Raw genomic sequence first — 20294 nt, 5'->3', positions numbered from 1 at the left:
CGCATATTACCCTCTGAAGAATCACATGTGGCTCCGGAGCCACAGGTTGACCACCCCTGAGTTAAATTATATGTGTGGACTGTAAAGCGGCTTTCAATTCTTATCTGTTACCCCACTGCTAAACCAAAGTAAGAGCACACTGAAGTCAGTGGAGTTACCCCAGATTTACACCAGGGTATTCAGATCATAGTGATACGGGGGGAATTTGTAGCTGCTCTGTTTTGTTTTCAAGCACAGCACCGAAAAATACTGCTTTGCCACCAGTAACTGAAAATAGAGGGAAAACCGAAATAAAATAGGGTAAGAAATAGGGTGGCAGCAGTACAGCATAACACTGAGGTGCGTACGTTAACAATTACGCATACAGTAAAGAAATCAGGTGGTGGTTTATAGTTTAAAAGTTTGGTAATTGTAAGCGTGAGCTCAATGTTGGCACCTGGAGAAGGATTTCTTGCCATCTGCAAGCAATAGCTCTGCTGCCTCATGCAGTGAAGCGTGTGGATTCATATCCCTGATATATTTTTGGCCTACCTTATTTAACTGTAGATACATTTGTTGTCTCTACAAACACTGAAGCCTTTCTTGAATTTGGCATAGCACTTTGCCTCAAAAAGAACATGCGGCGGTCAGTACCACAAGTAATTCAGTGTGGAGTCAAAAGTATATGTGTTGCCTTTCCATTTAATTGTCTCTTGTATTATGAAAAAGGGTATAAAGGAAAGTGAGTAACGTGCTCCATGTCCTTCATTATTCTACCACATCCCTATTCTTCATCTGCTTATATGAAAGCTTTTTCATGCATCTAATCATTTTCATTGCCCTTCTCGGCCTTTTTCTATTTCTGCTATAACCTTTTTGCACCTGGGGGGATCAGACAAGGACTGTATTCAAGCTGAGGATGTATCTTTAGTTTATATAATGCTATGATTATACTTACGCTATTGTTCTCTAAACATTTCTTAATGTAGTCTAACAACTTGTTTGCTTTCTGGCCCACCATTGCATATTGAACAGAGATTTTCATTGAGCCGCCAACAATGATGACAAAGACTATTCCCTGAGTGGCTCCTGTTACTTTAGAATCCATCAATGTGTATGAGTAGTTCAAATTGGTCTTTGCAATGTGTCTAGCCTTATAGATCAGAATCTGGCTCTGTGAATGCAACTATTTTTATTTTAAAGCCTCAATTCTTTGCAATGATCATTGATCCAGTCCTTCACAATTACATGAAAGTGACACCTCTGTCATTCGAACGACAATTAATCTTGTTTCAGAGTAGCAGCCGTGTTAGTCTGTAACCGCAAAAAGAAAAGGAGGACTTGTGGCACCTTAGAGACTAACAAATTTATTAGAGCATAAGCTTTCGTGAGCTACAGCTCACTTTATTGGATGCATGCAGTGGAAAATACAGTGGGGTGATTTATATACACAGAGAACATGAAACAATGGGTGTGACCATCCACACTGTAACGAGAGTGATCAGGTAAGGTTCAAAGAAACATGGGAAAACATTAAAGAAGAAAAAGAAAAAGGAAGCAAGGAAAGAGAAAAGTACATGGAAATTGTTTAACTTCTGCCTTGCTGTGGGTCTTATGCATTTCCCATCCCTCCCTTCTTCTTCTTGGAATTAAAAATATGAATCAAAAAGTCCAGCTATTTATCTGAGCGTTTAGAAGAGGATGACCAAGGCATTAAAACATATTCAGAACTGGATGTGGACCCACTGCAGAGTGTGATATGCTCTCACCAATCTATCACAGTCAAGACAATCTGAAGCATTGGATCAGCAGGAACTTTCACGTGGCCTTCACAGCCAGCCCTATAAGGTATACATTGCAATTAGACACCTGTGGCTAGCTCATGCCAGCTGACTTGGGCTAAGGGACTGTTTAATTGTGCTGTAGGTGTTCGGGCGTGGGCTGCAGCCCAAGTTCTGGGACCCTCCCACCTCACAGGGTCCTAGAGCCCAGGCTCCAGCCCGAGCCTAAACATCTACACTGCAATTAAAGAGCCCCTTAGCTCAAGCCCTGGAGTCAGCTGCCATTGGTTTCCAGTCACAGTGTAGACATTCTACAGAGTGTGTGTAGCAGTAATCTTGCCTAAAGGCGATGGCTAGGTTTGCATCAGAGAAGGAGCATAATCTCTTTACCAAATGAACATGGGACAAAGCTTTTCTCGGTTCTGCTCTTATTTGAATGGGTGAATGAGTCATGCAGGGCTCGGACTGTGACCATAAGTTAAATCTGAGCATTAGAGTTTGGTTCTAGAACTGGGAGAAGCTTGTGATAGGGTGAATTGGGTGGAGCTTATTTTATCCAATCTGGTTCACTTTCATTTTATTTCTCCTAGTTATGACTCTGATCCAAAGCTCAAAGAGGTCAATGGCAGTCTTTCCATTGACTTCAGCAGGCTTTGGATCATATCCTTGTTCTCCACCGCCTTGGCTTTGTCTGCTGGTTACATTTTGCAGCATGCAAAGTCTACAAGGAAAGCAACAAAACTTTTTGTTCCCCTTCCACGGGTTTTGCTCAGTTATGGAGCTAGCAAAACAACAGTAAAGCCAAGGGATTTTTCTGACATTTTTCAAATGTCACCTCCAGAGAGCATGGAAATGGAAATGGATGAACGTTTACGTGTTAACTGGAGTGGGCATTAGCAGTATGATTTTTTTTTTCTGAAGGCTTCAGGGAATAGCAGCCACAGCCATACGAGTTTAGGCGTAATGAAGAAAGATTGAGCGATAGAAAAAGGATGTGTCAAGTGTCCACATGTGCAAAGATCCTACATTCCCTGAACCCACGGGGGCTACTGCAGAAATGAAATTCAAGTGCAGGGTTATGGGGGTGAAAGGTAGAGAAAAGTGGCTGAGCCTCGAGTAACAAGTTTGTTTTTAAAACTCTGTTGCAAGCCTGGGATTGGTGCAGTGAGTTAATATCCCAGTCACTCACCTCCTGGTACCTAAGTTTGCATTCTGCTTAGGTTGCCTATGGAATAAGCGTCGTAGCCTGTCCATCAAACCCTCAGCAGGGCACAATTTAGCATGGTTAGCAGCCTCAGGAAAGTCTGAAATGGCCAGTAGCACATGAGGACTGAGGTCTTGGAACAGAACTAGAGGCTTGATTAAAATCCTACTGAAGTCAATGGAAAGACTCCCATTGATTTCCTTGCTGTGAAGCCGGAAGGGACAATTCTGGTAATCTAGTCTGACCTCTGCATAGCACAGGCCAAAAACACTCAGCCAATAATTTTTGCAGCACTCCCATAATTTCAGTAGGTATTTGATTTACATATTCATAGATTCTAAGGCCAGAAGGGACCATTGTGATCATCTAGTCTGACCTCCTGTATAGCACATCCCGGCCATAGAACTTTCCCCAAAATAATTCCTAGAGCAGAGCTTTTAGAAAAACATCCAATCTTGATTTAAAAATTGCCAGTGATGGAGAATCCATCATGACCCTTAAGTAAGTTGATCCAATGGTTATCACCCTTAAAATTTTACAGCTTATTTGCAGTCTGAATTTGTCTAGCTTCAACTTCCAGCCATGGGATTGTGTTAGATTGAAGAGCCCATTTTTCAATATTTTTCTCCATGTAGATACTTATAGACTATAATCAAGTCAACCCTTAACCTTCTCTTTGTTAAACTAAATTGATTGAGGTTCAACAAGGACAAGTGCAGAGTCCTGCACTTAGGACAGAAGAATCCCATGCACCACTACAGACTAGGGACCCAAATGGCTAGGCAGCAGTTCTGCAGAGAAGGACCTAGGGGTTACAGTGGACGAGAAGCTGGATATGAGTCAACAGTGTGCCCTTGTTGCCAAAAAGGCCAATGGCATTTTGAGATGTATAAGTAGGGACGCTGCCAGCAGATCAAGGGACGTGATCGTTCCCTTCTATTCGACATTGGTGAGGCCTCATCTGGAGTACTGTGTCCAGTTTTGGGCCCCACGCTATAAGAAGGATGTGGAAAAATTGGAAAACATCCAGCGGAGGGCAAAAAAATTATTAGGGGACTGGAACACATGACTTATGAGGAGAGACTGAGGGAACTGGGATTGTTTAGTCTGCGGAAGAGAAGAATGAGGGGGGATTTGATAGCTGCTTTCAACTACCTGAAAGGGGGTTCCAAAGAGGATGGATCTAGAATGTTCTCAGTGGTAGCAGATGACAGAACAAGGAGTAATGGTCTCAAGTTGCAGTGGGGGAGGTTTAGGTTGGATATTAGGAAAATCTTTTTCACTAGGAGGGTGATGAAACACTGGAATGCGTTACCTAGGGAGGTGATGGAATCTCCTTCCTTAGAAGTTTTTAAGGTCAGGCTTGACAAAGCCCTGGTTGGGATGATTTAATTGGGGATTGGTCCTGCTTTGAGCAGGGGGTTGGACTAGATGACCTCCTGAGGTCCCTTCCAACCCTGATATTCTATGATTCTATGATTGAGCTCCTTGAGTCTATCATTATAATACATGTTCTCTAATCCTTTAATCATTCTTGTGGCTCTTCCCTGAACCCTCTCCAATTTATCAGTATCTATCTTGAATTATGGGCACCAGAACTGCACAGAGTATTCCAGCAGCGGTAACACCAGTGCCAAATACAGAGGTAAAATAATCTCTCTCCTGCTACTTAAGATTGCCCTGTTTATGCTTCCGAGGATCACACTAGCTTAGCTCTTTTGGCCACTGCTTCAAACTGGGAACTCATAGCCAGCTGATTATCCTCCATGACCTCCAAATCTATTTGAGTCACTGCTTCCCAGGATAGAATCCCCCATCCTATAAATATGACCTATATTCTTTGTTCCACGATGTACACATTTACATTTAGTCATATTAAAATGCATATTGTTTGCCTGAGACCAGTTTACTCAATGATCTATATTGTCCTGAATCAGTGACTTGTCCTCGTCATTATTTACCCCCCACACACACAACACACCATTTTTTGGTGTCATCTGCAAACTTTATCAGTATGAATATGGGGGTTACAGGGTGCCATTTTGAGGTACAATGTGTCACATTAACACCCTCCAGAAATATCAGTAGAATGGAAAGAGTGTTATCGTGGCCATATGATGCAACTGCATCATCTGTTTTTTTCCCAAATATAGAACAGAAATATTTATTGAACACTTCTGCGTTTCTGCATTATTGAAAATTCTACCATTTTGATCTAGTAATGGATTAATACCACTGTCAGGATTCTTTTTGTTCCTAATATATTTTAAAGAATGCCATATCATTTTAAAATAGTTTCCAGTACAACACTGGATCTAGATCTTATGACTGGTCTTTATCTCTGTAAAGGATTGAAGTACGAACACCCTGTCTAACTCTATGAATGGGGAGTGGAGGAGAGGGATGAAATCTAGGTCTGAACCAAATTTTGTAGTTCAGGACCAGGTAGAGTTTTAAAATATAAATGCACTTGTAATATTTTGCCTGCAGAAGTAAATGGAATTAACATATTCCAGGCTGAATGCTTGTATTCAGGCCTCTATTGACAAGTTGACCAGTTTGGAAGCTCAGGACTGAATACCACCCCAGAATACTTCTTGAATAATACATAGACTTTGTTCACTTGTCATATTTTTAATAGATTCACAAAGGATAGGACTGGTTTGAGAATTCTTCCTCACGCCAAAATTCACTGAGTAGTTTTTTCAGCAACTAATACAGACCAGTTCTAGACAACTGTATTCTTTATTTTCTGTGCTAAGCATTTTGCACTGTTAAACAGCTGCTGCATTGACCTCCAGAGATGGCTGCCTTTTAATGGTGGATGGGATTCTCTCTACTGAAATGTAATGGTTCATGTTTCTGAAGGGCTTTGAGATCCTTCAGCAGGAAAGATACATTGAAAAGGTAAGTCATTAATAATCATTATGGACCAGCTTCTGATACCCTTATTCACGATGAATAGCATCTTACTTCCCACGTAGTTCCCACTGACAGCAATGCAAATAATAGACCAGAATTTGGCCCTGTCTTTTAAACTCTTCAGCGTGAGAGGTTTAAGGGAGAAAACAAGAGCAAGTGCTGTTTCATGCTCACTAACAAACAATCTTCAATCCCGAGGTTTCTTTCCATTCAAATGAGTCATCACAGCATTGTAGCTTTCAGCCCTTCAGGGAGCTTCTGCCACCTGGAGTATCTGGAGCTTATTAGCTGCTCCCCAGAGCTGTGTCTGTAAATAACATCATATTCTGATTACGAGGCTCGAATTTATTTCCTTAACTGGAAAAAACAGTATAAAAAATAAAATGCACACCAATAAAATGCCAGCTAGGAGCTAATCTCCCTCGCTGTCTTTCTAATCAGTTGGTTCATTTAATGACACCAAATGTTTTTTAACTAAGGAGCATCAGGGTTTAAAATCTGTAAATCCTCCCAGGGTTGAACCTATTCAGGGTTTGTTGTGTCCGTTGTGTTTCTAAATGGGGATACAGGGGTGGCAATTTACTTTACAGGCCTGCTAGGGACACACAGATTAAGCGAGCTTTACACTTTAACTCACGTCCAAGGCTAAACCACTGCCGCCCACATCACATTCCTTCTCCTGTAAATATCCAGGTAATTAATGGTAATCCTCACCATTAATTCTCTGGCATGTTGCTGTTGATTTGAGGGAAATGAAAATTATTCAGGGGGAGGGTGGAATTCAGCATCAGAGGGACATGATAATGAGAGATCATTAAAGAAGGATAATGAAGCTGGTACCACTAGGGTCAGATTCTCACTTGCCCGTTACATCTCCCTGTCCACCCTAGCTCACTGCACCCCAGGGGAATGCACCCAGGACAAACCAAGATGATTATGCCACATGCCCACCATTAGCTTTGTACTTGTGGAAAGTGAGCATCTACTTACCCTTTGCACATGCAGACCCAAGGTCTGGAAGCTCACATGGTGGTTAAGGGGAAGGGGGTGGGGGGTCGTCTGACTCTCCCCTACCCCCTGCGTAACCCAAATCACAGTCTAGTCCATCATTTCTGCTGCTGAAGCCAAGGGATGTTCTGAGTAACTTTCACCCACCAGCCCAAACAGACATAGACACTGGGCTGAACCTGACCCGATGTGTCATCTTACGTCTCATGCTAATTCCGTGTCATTTCCAGCTGTTAATAGCAGTCCTTATGATGTGTAGAGCTGGTTGGAAAATAGATGTTCCATCCCATGAAAAATGTAGAGATTTCGAAAACAAATGATCCCAAATCACGGAAATTTCTAAATCTTTCACAAAATAAAATTCTAAAAAAATAAAAAAATAAAGAAGTTTGTAGTCAATTGAAAACCAGGATGTTTTGACACTTTCAAAACATTTTTTAACAAAATGTCATATGAATCGATACAATTTTGTGACAAATTTTGATTTCATGAAAGTGCCATTTGCTGAGGGGAAAAAGTCTCAATAAACATTTTCTGACTAGCCCTATTTATGTGCTGAGACCTTGCTTCCTGTCAAGATAAAAGGAGGCAGGAAGCTATTACAGCTTCTAATCTAAACATAGCTTTGTGTGCAAGGCTGTTTCTGGGTTATTCAGTTTGCCTCACTGCAATGCAGGCTCTGTGGAAGGATAGAAATACAGCCGTGTCTCTCTTCTTCAGACTGGACACTTGGAAATAGGCTTTTTCTATGAGGCTTAACTTCTGGCTCTTCTTTTCTCAGTTCTGACTCCTATTGATTGAAAGGATTTGATCAGGCAAACACTTCTTATTTTCCCTTCTGGTCTTAGATCTTCTTTGAAAACCATTGCCAAATTTTCACACTGTGATCACCAAAGATTTGAAAAATCAGCATAAGAAGAAATGAGCCTCAGAGCTTCCCAGTAATTAACGGTATCACAATTGTCCCCTTATTTATTCTTTTCACACTATCAGAGGCTCGTTCACCTGCACATCCACCAATGTGATACATGCCATCATGTGCCAGCAATGCCCCTCTGCCATGTACATTGGTCAAACTGGACAGTCTCTACGTAAAAGAATAAATGGACATAAATCAGATGTCAAGAATTATACCATTCATAAACCAGTCGGAGAACACTTCAATCTCTCTGGTCACGCGATTACAGACATGAAAGTTGCGATATTACAACAGAAAAACTTCAAATCCAGACTCCAGCGAGAGACTGTTGAATTGGAATTCATTTGCAAATTGGATACAATTAACTTAGGCTTGAATAGAGACTGGGAGTGGCTAAGTCATTATGCAAGGTAACCTATTTCCCCTTGTTTCCCCCCCCCCCCCCAGACGTTCTGGTTAAACCCTGGATTTGTGCTGGAAATGGCCCACCTTGATTATCATACACATTGTGAGGAGAGTGATCACTTTAGATAAGCTATTACCAGCAGGAGAGTGGGGTGGGGGGAGAGAAAACCTTCTGTAGTGGTAAACACCCATTTTTTCATGGTCTGTGTGTATAAAAAGATCTTCTGTACTTTCCACAGTATGCATCCGATGAAGTGAGCTGTAGCTCACAAAAGCTTATGCTCAAATAAATTGGTTAGTCTCTAAGGTGCCACAAGTCCTCCTTTTCTTTTTATTCATTCTCGTGTCAAAGGGAGATATTCTGAGAGGATTTGGCCAGATCCTCAGCTGGTGAAATCAGTGTAGCGCCATTGACTTCAAGGTAGGGAGTTTAGCGCTGGTGAAGGGCACTTGGCTGAGACCTGTGCTGGTTTCTTTAGCAGTAAGTGATACCCAGGGGGCAGAGCTAAGGGTAAGAGATCAGCATGCTGAAAAGCCAGTGTCACATGCAGAGGCGAGTTTGTATGGTAGCAGCCCAGTCTTGCCTTGCATTCCTAAACCCGTTGTCACACCAAACCAGGTCCCTCCTGAAATCTAACCCTCCTTTTCCAGTTCCTCTCACCCAGCTCTACTCGTATATATCCTTAGAAGAGATACAGCAAAGGGTGCAGGCTTCCCTGTACTTCTCTACCCATATACCCCATCTCTGAGGATGACAGCTTGTTCACTGATCCGGACCTTGCCTTCTGTGCTGAGAGAGCCAGCCAGGGGCCTTACCTGAGCTTTCTCACATGGTTATTCTTCATAATTAACGAGGCCTAAATCTTACCCTAGGCTCCACCAGTCAGGGTACGGGTGGTGGTAGAGAGGCTGTGCAGCAGCCAGAGTTCCCAGGAGTAAATCTAGCTGAATTGGGCAGAATTCCTCTGAGGGCTCCCACTTCCAGGCAGTTCATAATGTCATGGCAGCTACACCAGCCTTGACAAAGGGTACGGCATACACCCAGTGAGCAGTGCTGGCCAGTACAGGAGAGGGAGAACCATGGCTCTTCCCCTTCCCTCAACCCCTTTCAGGCACTTGAAGTGCATCTTGGAAGGAGCAAAGATTACACTTTCCAAAGCGGTTCTGGCCAGCTCTTGAGCAGAGGTGCACATTTTTGGGGTGGGGAGAATTCCTTGAGCCTTCCTCCTCCCTGGCAGGCCCAGTCAAGGACTGGCTGGTTTGTGGTAGTGTAACAGCCACCATCTTGGCCAGCACGCCAGGGTTTGAAGTGGGGCTCTCCAAAGCTACATTTACAAGCTGCTACAGTTTCTAATGCACTCTGAGTGGGACTGTAACAGGCTCTCATCCCTTCCCTGTGCATTAGGCACAGAGGGGGACCTGGAACACACACTTGACCGGGTTACATTCCACATTCATGTCATTTCAAGCTGCCTGTGCCAATATCCGACACATCTTGTATTGTACCATTTCCACAGAGGGGCCAGTGTTGAATCTGAAGCTTGTGCAGCATTGTTAACACCAAGCATTCAAATATCATGAGTCAGGCCTCAAAGGAAAATTCATGCTTGGCTTAAAAATCATCAGATTTTAAAAACACAATAAATTTGAGGTTCTTTCTATTTGCCTTTTGACTTCTTTGGGTATACGCAGATCAAATTCTCAAGCTTTTCTTTATAACTAGAGCTAGAAATTAACAAAAACAAACCAACAAAAACTGGTGGGTCTTATGAAATCACTTGAGTCCAGAAGCTGGGGCTTTAAATGACAAACTCAGCATCACACACCTCAAGATGAAATTGCAGGTTTTAACAATCCTGCTTTCAGTTCAAAACTAAGAAAGACTTGCAAGCAATCAATATCAAAATCCCATTCACACAAAGACTTCCAGATCTCTGAAAGTTGTGACACTTAACCAGTGCCTGAGTGATACTGGTATTTAAAAGAAAATGAGTTTATAATGGAGTCGTCCACTTAAAAATAAAGTTTCAAGCCTTAAGTCAGAAGGCCCAGCCTGTAGCAATGTAAAAAAACAATACATCCAAGAGAACACATTGTCTATTAATGCTATTGCTAATATTGCTCAGACATTAAATCAGAACTGACAAAGTAACTGTTTCACTTGAGCAGTTTCCATTCTTCTTTTTATCATGATAAAACAATTCCACTTTTTAACAACCTCCATCTGAATCATATAGATGCACCATTAGGGTGACAGTGCAGAACTCTAAGATGATGTGATTTTGGCTTTTCAAAGCTTTACCAAGGCAGGGTGCTAATGAATTAGAAAGTTATTAAAATTTGTTTTACAAGAGAGAGTATTTTTAATTGTATAAAAATAGTTGTAATTATCAAGCATCTTATTATCAGGTCAGTTTCTTCCTCCATAAAGTCAGTTTATGATCGTAAGCCATTCTAAATCTCTCACCAGGTTTAATATAGTTGCCATTTGAAGACCATGATGCTGGATTTCTTTGCTGTAATCTAAAAAAAAAACAGTTGCAAGAAGCCACAGTTCATTTTTCAACCATCATACATAAAGCCGTCACTGGAGGACTTTCCAGAGCAAGTGTCTATGGGACAATGGTCTCACAAAAGGCACTGGAAAGGTGCACAGGGAAAAAAACACATTTTTATGTGGATTTCAAATTTATGAATGCAAGGATTTTACAGAGGCTATGTTGTTACCAGTTTTATATTAACCATAAACTAAAGGTAATAAACCCTGCATAGAATAGCTCTGTGTTTACTACACCTCAGTTTCCACTGTGGCAAGCAAGAGTCCAATGGACGATTTGCTATGTTAATTGGCAATGTAATACCGCAAGGGACCTGAACGTTCACCCTCAGGCCAGCTGTGCAGGGGATTGTCTATCTGTAGTCCCTCATCACAAACAGGTTGATCACAGGTTACTCCACATTACAAAGATGACCTGGAGAACCCTGTCCTTCAGGGACCGCTCATGGCTTAGGGAGAAAACCCTGCTGAGATGAACCATGATGATTTTGCACCCCAGTAAATGGACTGCTCCCAGAGTGATGTCATCACAAGTTGATCACCTCCAGGCAGAATACCTTGGAATGTGCCCTTCCCTTGCTTGTACTGTCAGTGAGTATGTGAACCACTGAGTGTCTGATGTGGTCGCAGAAGGCATGACATGCATTGCAGAGGCCAGACGTTCCAACATGTTGATATGGACCAAAGTTTCCTGTTCTGACCACAGGCCCTGCACCCTTCATGAGTCCACATGTGCCCCCCCCCAACCCAGAAGAGAAGCATCGGTAACCACTGACTTGGTCGGAGAGGGCCAAACAAAGGTCCTTGGGACACACTGTGCAGGGACTTCCAGCAGCGCAAGGAATCTAGGACTGTGGAGGAAAGCGAACCAATCTGTCCAGAGAATGCAGGGCAGGGTGGTACACCATCCTGAGCCACACCTAAAGAGGGCAAAGGTGCAGCCTGGCCAACTGGACCACCTGCGTGCAAGTAGACATGTGGCCCAACAGGCTCAGACACATACAGACTCTTGTGGAAGTCTGCGACTGCGGACTGATGCAGAGCTCTTGTAGTGCCTGGAAGCAGTCGGTTGGTAGGAACGCCCTCAACATCATGGAATCTAACAGGGCCCCAAGAAACTTGTTTTTTTGAGTGGGAGCCAAAGTTGACTTTGCGGTGTTTAAAATGAGTCCAAGACAGTCCCACAAATGCAACCTGGTGTCAACGTGGGTGAGAACCTCCTCTCTGGCACCGCCCTTCAGCAACCAGTCATTGAGGTACAGGCATATGTGGATTCCCCTCCTCCTGACCACCGCCATGCATTTGGGGAAGATTCAAAGGGAAGAAGAGAGGCCAAATGGGAGAACCATATACTGAAAATAGTGGTTCTCCTACCACAAAATAAAGAAACTTTCTATGGGTCAGTGGAATTGCCACACGAAAGTAAGCGTCCTGAAGGCCCAGAGCAGTGAACCAATCATTCTGGGACAGTGCAGAGAGGATAGCCAGTAGAGTGGCCATGCAGAATCTCATGTACTTGATCAATTTGCTGAGGCCATGAAAGTTGAGAAGGGGTCTCATCCCGCCCTTGAATTTTGGTATCAGGAGGTACCAAGAGTAAAAGCTGTGGCCCTGGTGTTCTGGCAGAACCTCCTCCACTGCTCCTAACTGCAACAGAGAGCCTGGTCAATGAGCAGTGTCTTGTGAGCAGGGTCCCTGAAGAGGGACAAGGAAAGGGGATGGGAAGAGGGCATAGAAAGGAATTGGAATGCGTAGCCTGATCTGATAGTTTAGGACCCAGCTGTCAGAGGAAATCGAGTCCCAAGCATTGTAAAAGCAGGCCAGCCTGTCCCCAAAGGGATGGGGGAATGGAGATGGCAGGGTAACTACTGGACCAGTGTTCTGGACTAAGGAGTCAAAATAGGGGCTTAGCCCCTGCTGAGGGAGGGTGTGTGGGCTGCCTGAAGCCTGAGCCCAACTGCTTCCTCTTGTGGGATCTCGTTCTCTGCCTAGGGTAGTCCTGCTCCTTCTGGGGGAACGGTTGTGCAGGGGAATGCTGAGGGTGATCTTGTTGTTGCTGCTGCATGCCACAGTAGCCCTGGAATCCTTGAAGGAGTGCAAAGTGTCGTCAGGCTTGTCCAAGAAAAAGACTTGGGCGTCAAAGGCAACTCCTTGATAGATTGCTGGACGTCCAGAGTGATTGCGGGGTTTTGCAACCAGGAAACCCTCACAGTTACCACCGGGACCGTTACCCTGACTGAGGTGTCTGCAACATCAAGGTGTCTGCAACGAACACCTGGAACTCCTCACTCTAGGCCTTGGGCAACTGGTCCTTGAATTTAGCTATAGCGAACCGGTTAAGGAAATGATACTTGGCCAGAAATGCATGTTGATGTGTGATCCTCATCTGTAGGGATGATGACGTGCAGATCTTCCTGCCCAGAAGATCCAACCTCTTGGAGTCTCTATCCTTACAGGGTAGACTTGAACCTACCCTGCCAGGCCCCATCATTGACCACCATTACAACCAGGGAACTTGGGGCCGGGTGGGAATAGAACCCCTCAAATTCCTGCATGGGAACAAAGTAGAGCTTTCTCATGCACTTAGCCACTGGTGTTACTGAGGCTGGTGTACTTTACAGGGCTCTTTCTGGCTGGTGTCACAAACAGTCCTGGTATGCCTTAAAGTCCTCTGGGATAGAAGTGTGTGGGGGGGGGGGCAGGGGAATGAACCCAGCAGCACAGCATCATCCAGCGATGAGGACAAATGTCTTGGCTGAGCCAAAAGAGGCTCTCGCTCCCAGGGAAACGTGCCCAGGAGGGAGGACTCCTGTGGCTCTATGGAGAGGAAAACCACTGATGCCTGGGCCGGGGCAAATCTGAAGCTGCCACCATTGACCTGGCAGGTGACTTTGGCTTCAAACAGGATGAAGAGCAGGGTCTCTGTGAACAAGGAGCATCCCACTGAGTCCATGGCAACTGATATAGGTAGGGCCTGTAAGGGGCAGGACAGCAACCTCCGTCCTGGCCATAGGATGCAGACCAACTCTGGGAGCCATATTGGTCCACTGACAACCCCCAGAGCTAATCGGATGATGCGGAGCAGTAGGATGATGACTCCAACTTGGAATCAGAGCACCTGAGATCTCAGCAACATGGGAAGAGTGATGCTTGAGGGAGCCAATAGGCAGTCCATTTCAACCATTGCACAGACTAAGGTGGAATTGGTGCCTCCAAAGAAGGCAGCATCATTGGTACTGAACGCAAAGGTCCTAACGCAAAAAGCAGTGTGAATATGTCAATGTGGATGGTGGATGGCTGGGACCACTTGCGGTGTTGAATACAGCTGAGGGTGGGGGAAAAGAGGGTCCTAGTGCCAAGGTCTCCTGCACTGATTCTGGTAGCAGGTCCATGCCCACGATGGGGACGGGAGTGTCTACGTGTCATGCCGAGAAGCACAAAGGCTCCATTGGAGGAGCTTGCCGAAGACACAAACCTCAGAAAGTCCTCACCCAACAGTGAGGAGAGAACAGAAGGGCAGAGCAGGTCCACCATAGGCTGGTATGCTGACGCAGTGGTTACAGTCAGTACTGGCATTACCTTCATTGGTACCAGACTCAACGGACGCCTGGAGGCCGGAAGCAGAGTCAACTGTACGGGGTTTCTGCCCTTCCCGCTGGGTACCAGGGAAAGGTCAGCGGTAGCCATACCATCCCATGCACCAGCACCAGTCCCAGGCCGGTCTGCACTTTTCCTGGGGTAGGCAGAGGAGTCGCCCCATGACCTGGAGCAGTCCTAGTTGACCTTATGAGACCTCTTCCTCAATGCCAACGATGGAGAACATCTCCTCTGTCTCTTCAGAGCAACGCCTGCCATGAAATGAGAGGCAGCTGTACTCTGAGTCTGAAGGTGTTTTTTGACCTGAGGAGGGCTTCAATACTGGATCAGGCTGTGTGGCCTGTTCAAGCAGGTAACAGACTGGCTGTGTAAAACCCAAAGCCGGGGTACTCAATAGGCGGACTGTCCCCTGAGCTTACACCCCGGCCTTGTGTCCCCTGAGCCCACCTCCATTTCAGCCTCATACCCCCACCCCGTAGCCCACCCCAGCCTTGTGATCCTCACTCTCCAACCCCACCCCAGTCTCATGCTTCCTGCTGCTGAGCAGTTCGCAGAGCCCTCCACCCTGCCCTGATGTCCTCCCTACCCCACATCCTTCAGGGCCAGTTCCTGGAGCCCTCTCCAGCCCCCAACCCCACCCAAACAGGCCTCTTCCCTCCACAGTCCTCCTCCAGTCACCTGCTTCTCCCACATCCTGGCTTCCTCCCATCTCCCCAGGGCTGCTATCTGGAGTCTCCTCAGTCCCTCCCAGTACCCGGAGCCTCCTTCCTGTCCCTCTGCTATCCCAGCTCCCAAAGGGGCATCACACTGCTAGCTGGATCACAGTCCAATAGCGTCACTGCCTGGCTCTGAGCAAGGCCTCACACACATACACATCCTGCTTTGCTGCCCAGATCCCAGCCCATATCCATTCCTCGCCCCCTGCCCCGCCTCCGCTGCTTGGCTCAACTGGGGGCATGGGGGAACGTGTGGGGTTTTTTTGGGGGGGGGAAGGGAGGAGGAAGCAGCAACACCAAGTGGCTCAGGCCAGCCCCATGTGTCCCGTTTTCAGTTTAGGGAAATAAGGTCACCTAACTCTCTAGGCAAGGAGCTGGCAGACGATCATAGAGCTTTGGGGGAGGCGGGGTGGGGGGGGCGACTGGGGAGTTAGAGGAGGGGAGCTGAGCCAACGTTCCCTCGAATTTTTAACAGGCTGTGTGCGCAAAAAATTTCTTCTCTGCAAATTGCTGTGCAAATGTTTGTGCGTGCGGTCTGTCGCCATGTGTGTGGGGTTTAGGATCTGTGTGCTCGCACACACACGCACAGCTTAGAGGGAACAGTGGTCTGGACTGTGACTATGCCTTGACCAAGAAATTTGGACCGTGACAAAAAATAATTTCTTACCCCTGCCCTAAGGCATGATTGATATCAGCAAGCCAGGCCAGCCCTGGGCATGTCCTAGTTAAAAGATACTATTTCTCAGGCTGGTCAGTGTAGAACCGAGCCCACCTGGAAATTAGCAGAGCCCATTTTCTTTAGTTCACTAATTCTTGTTTATTTTTTTGGAAGCCGCTGTCATAAAATGTACAATCCGATTACAATGTGCAATGGTTTCGAATGATATTGTTTCCCATTGCTGCAAAAAAGCATGGATTAATGGTGTGTGGGTTGGCTTTCTGTGTTACAGATACAGCTCCCAGTGTTGCAGGTTCATTTATAAAAGTCATATTAAATCACTTGTTTAGTAGAGGTTTTGCAACAGAAATAGGCCATCGAGTAAACAGGACCAATTGAAAAATAGTGGGTTATTGCTTCTCTCACATACACATGAAATGATACTATAATAAAGACGGTTCATTGTCTATGACTGTTTATCTGCACTATAAGCAGAGAGGAGGAGCTGGGGCATAGTTGAAGTCCTGGCCTGGGATTCCAGAGAGCTGTGTTTGATTTCTGGCTCTGCTACAGACTCCTTTTGTGACCTTGGGCAAGTCGTTTAATCCTTCTGTGCCTCGGTTCCCTACGGGTGAAATGAGGATGATAATGTTTCCTTGCAGGTTTGTCTGTTTAGATTGTAAGCTCTGTTGCGCCTTTGCTGATTTATAGGTAGTCACGTCTGAATCCATCCCTGCTGCTACAGAGCCAAGCGCAGGGTCCAAGGGGGAGACACAGCAACTCCCTTAGCCTAGGGCTGCAAAACCTTGACTGTTGCACTAACTTGCTCCACTATAGCCATAGCTGCTGCGGGTCACTGCAGAACAGCAAGGATGCACAAATGTCCTGACCATGTCCCCAGCAGCCCCTCTGGTGGGGGTGGAGAGGGGATGTGCTATTTATCCTAGCTGGGAGCCTGCTGATGAAGCCCCTTGTGCTGGGGGCATGAGTATACCGACATGAGCGGCAATCACACCTCTGACTGCAGGATAGCCATACCCTTAAATACAAAGGGGATCAGGTTCCCAACTGAAAGGTGTAAATTGGGCCATTGAAGGCAATACAGCCCCATGAGCTGAGATTCTGGCTCAGTGGCTTAAAACTCATCTCTGGTGCAATTCCGTTGAGCTAACAGGGCTGACTCTGGGCCCTGCCCCAAACTATCCAGCTGCTTAAGTGCTTTGCTGAATCCGCACCTTGATTTGCAGGCCCCAATGCTGACCGCGCAGCAGTGTAACTCCTGGTGGCGTTAATCCTGATTCACTTATGTGGTGGGGGAGAGGGCGCAAGCCAGTGCCACTCTAGCATCACAGTCATTGCACGCGGATGGACTTGCAGTTGCAGGAGACCCCTGGACACTTACTGGGACACAGCCTGTTCAGGGGCCGCCTTGGAGAAAGAGGACTGTGCCTTCCACCTACCTCTCCCCCCAGAGTTTGATGATCCCCAATAGCCTGACTGTTCTTGTCCGAGAGGAGAGGGATGAGGGGCAGGCAGAGGTTCGGCACACAAGCCTGAGACTTCTGCATTTCCTGCCTATGGCACAAACCCTCCAGACGTGAGGCCAAGGCGCACAGCACCATTTAGATGTGACAAAACTACTCTGGAGGAGCAATTTTTATTTTTTTGCGTTGGTTCAAATATGACAGATATTCTCAAATTCTGCTCGTAAGGCACAAAGCCCTGGACTGCTTTGTGAGTGATTGAGTGCCTCGTGTGAAAAATTTGAACACCAGAAGCCTGGTTGTTGGTTGCTGCAAGTCAACGGGAGTTAAGTGTGTGGAACAATTTCAGAAACAGGCCCAAGAGGGCACATCATGTCCACCCCAAGGCTTGCTTGCCGCGACACCTCAATCATGTCTAAGTGGCAACGCTGTCATGATTCACATGCTCTACAGCACAGTGCCTCGTGCTCATATAGCTAAGTCATTGAGAAGAATCTTTTCTTCCCACTTTAATTTTCTCTATCTATAGCTCAGGGGAGCAACCAATGACTGCAGAAGTCTTTGGTTCTTTTTAATTTTAATACGATATTGCTTAAAAAAATTTCTGTTTGAGCCTAACAATGCTCTATTCTGTTAGTGGGCAGAAGAGCAAACACAAAGAAGGTATCAGAGGATCTCAGCACCTCTAGAAATTCAATTTAAAACTCATCCAATTTCAAAGTGAGGAAGGTGCTTCTTTGAGCCCTTGCCCTGACGCCTCTCTGAGGACTGCACTGCATCCTGGGAGATATATTCATGCCAAGGATAGAGGATGTCCATAGAGGATAATGGCAGCATGAGGGAGTACAGCTACGTTTCCAAATCAAAACATTTGGGATTTCCGACCAAGCGTGTAGATTTTCAGCTGGCAATTTTTGGTATTTGAATTTTCACAGAAAAGCTGAAGTTTTTCCATAGAAAAAATTGATTACAATGATTTTTTTTTTATTGGCAGTTGTTTTCATTGAAATTTTCCACATGAAAAAAACCAAACATTTTTCAACCAGTGCTAGGCAATACATGGACGGTGGCCTTGTCTCCAGTATTAATGAATATCATGTGAAAAGGACTATGTTGCATTTACTAATGCCCAGTGGCTCACTGCTTAACCCACTTCTATAGAAGTGAACTTGGCAAGCATTGTTTTGGAAGTTAAAAAAAAAAAAAAAACCTATACATCCCTGCCCACCACCACCAAACTTCCCTGAACATCTTGGGTACCTGTCAAGTTCGAGCACCTTGTCACTTGTAAAGCAGGCATGGGCATGCCTCTCAGAAGTGCGTCACACAGGAAGTCAGACAGAAACAGACAACTCATGAAGTGTGCAGAGCAGCATAGGAGAACCTAGCCATGATGCAGGCATGGAAGTGTACTTTGCCTGGGGAAACAGGACCATAGAGGTGAATGAGGTTCAGAGGCAACCAAACTACAAATCCCATGAGACAGTACAGTAGCATTTTCAAATTGAAATATTTCAGTTTTCACAACATTCCGGTTTTTTTACAACGATCAAACATTTCCCCCAGAAAGCAGGCACCTTCTGTGAAAATGTGTTCAGTTAAAAACCCAATTCTCTATGAAAACATTTTGATGCAACTTGTCAGTTAGCTCTAGTGATGGCTAATTTTCAGGAGGTAACACACATCCAAAAGTTGAGGCTTCATGGAAGAGTAAAGGCTGAGTCCAAGGAGGCTTGTAGGCCTGACCAAAAGCCCATTGAAACACATGGAATGGCACCTGTTGATGAATCAGGCTCTCTGTGAAGCTGATCCTTGAAGGTCTCATGGTAGAAAGACAGGTCAAAATTCTCAAACGTGCTCTGATTTTGGGTGCCCTCAGTTTTGGTCTGCAACTTGCAAAACTTTGGGCCTGTCTTTCAGAGGTGCTGCACACCTGCAGCTTCTAATGAAATCAACAGTGGGATACACAGTCCAAAATAAAACAAGGAAAGAAGTGCACATTTTTAACAGTGAGAGTAATGAACCATTGGAACAATTTCCCAAGGACAGTGGTGGATGCTCCATCACTGGCAATTTTTAACTCGAGATCGGATGTTTTTTTCTAAAATAATCTGCTCTAGGAATTATTTTGGAGCAGTTCTCTGGGCCGAGTTATACAGATTAGAATAGATGATCACAATGGTCCTTTCTGGCTTTGAAATCTATAAAATGTTATAAGCTGAGAAGCCACTTTTGAAAACACTGGCCTATGCTCATGCAGTAGTTGTTTGATTAGAAAGGGCAAAGGGAATAAGCCTCTGTTTATAGAAAACCCCTCCAAAATATCTGAATTAAGAGGACGGAAAGAATACTCCCTATACCCCATGCCATCGCTGAACCAAATGTATCACCATTTTTGTTGGGAACTGCCACAATCGCTCACAGTGACCTCTGTACTCTGCAGATACATAATGGTCTTTTAAAACATGCTGTTACAGTGAAACTGCAGTAAATGTACAGACTGCAGCCCACGGCCATGTCATGAGCCATTCAGAAAATAAATTTCTGCTCATTTGCCTGGTTTTTATGTTGTTTGGGAGCACAGCTATTAAAACACAGTTTGGGCTCCCATCTTTATAAGCGGGCTGGAAGTGCAGTTGCCAAAATAGAGAGTAAAGCAAAAGTGACAAGACTTTTCATTCTGTAAGATGTTAAACTGAATTGTGATGAGTATCATCTCACGGTTGCTTTGGGCAACTGCAAACTATCTGGTGTGGGGAGTCACCATGCTTGTGTTATTTATTGATAGGAGAGGAGCATCTAAAGTCACCAGTCAGGATCGGGGCCCCACTGCGATAGGTGCTGTACAAAAGTATAGGAAGACACAGACCTGTCATGAAGAACTTACAGCTGAGTTTAATACAAGACATGACAAGTAATGAACAATAGGCGGGAAGGGCAAGGGAGGACAAGGCTAACAGTAAGAAGAGCACATGGTTATATTCAGTAGCTCCACACAACTTCATGATTCCAAACTGCTTAGAAGTTTTGGGATTTTTTGCCTCTGATGCGGCCATCAGGTGCT

The sequence above is a fragment of the Caretta caretta genome, chromosome 4 (genome assembly GCF_965140235.1).
Source record: "Caretta caretta isolate rCarCar2 chromosome 4, rCarCar1.hap1, whole genome shotgun sequence".
Classification (NCBI taxonomy): Eukaryota; Metazoa; Chordata; order Testudines; family Cheloniidae; genus Caretta; species Caretta caretta.
The sequence above is the reverse complement of the archived record's forward strand: the minus strand, read 5'-3'. Positions refer to the sequence as shown.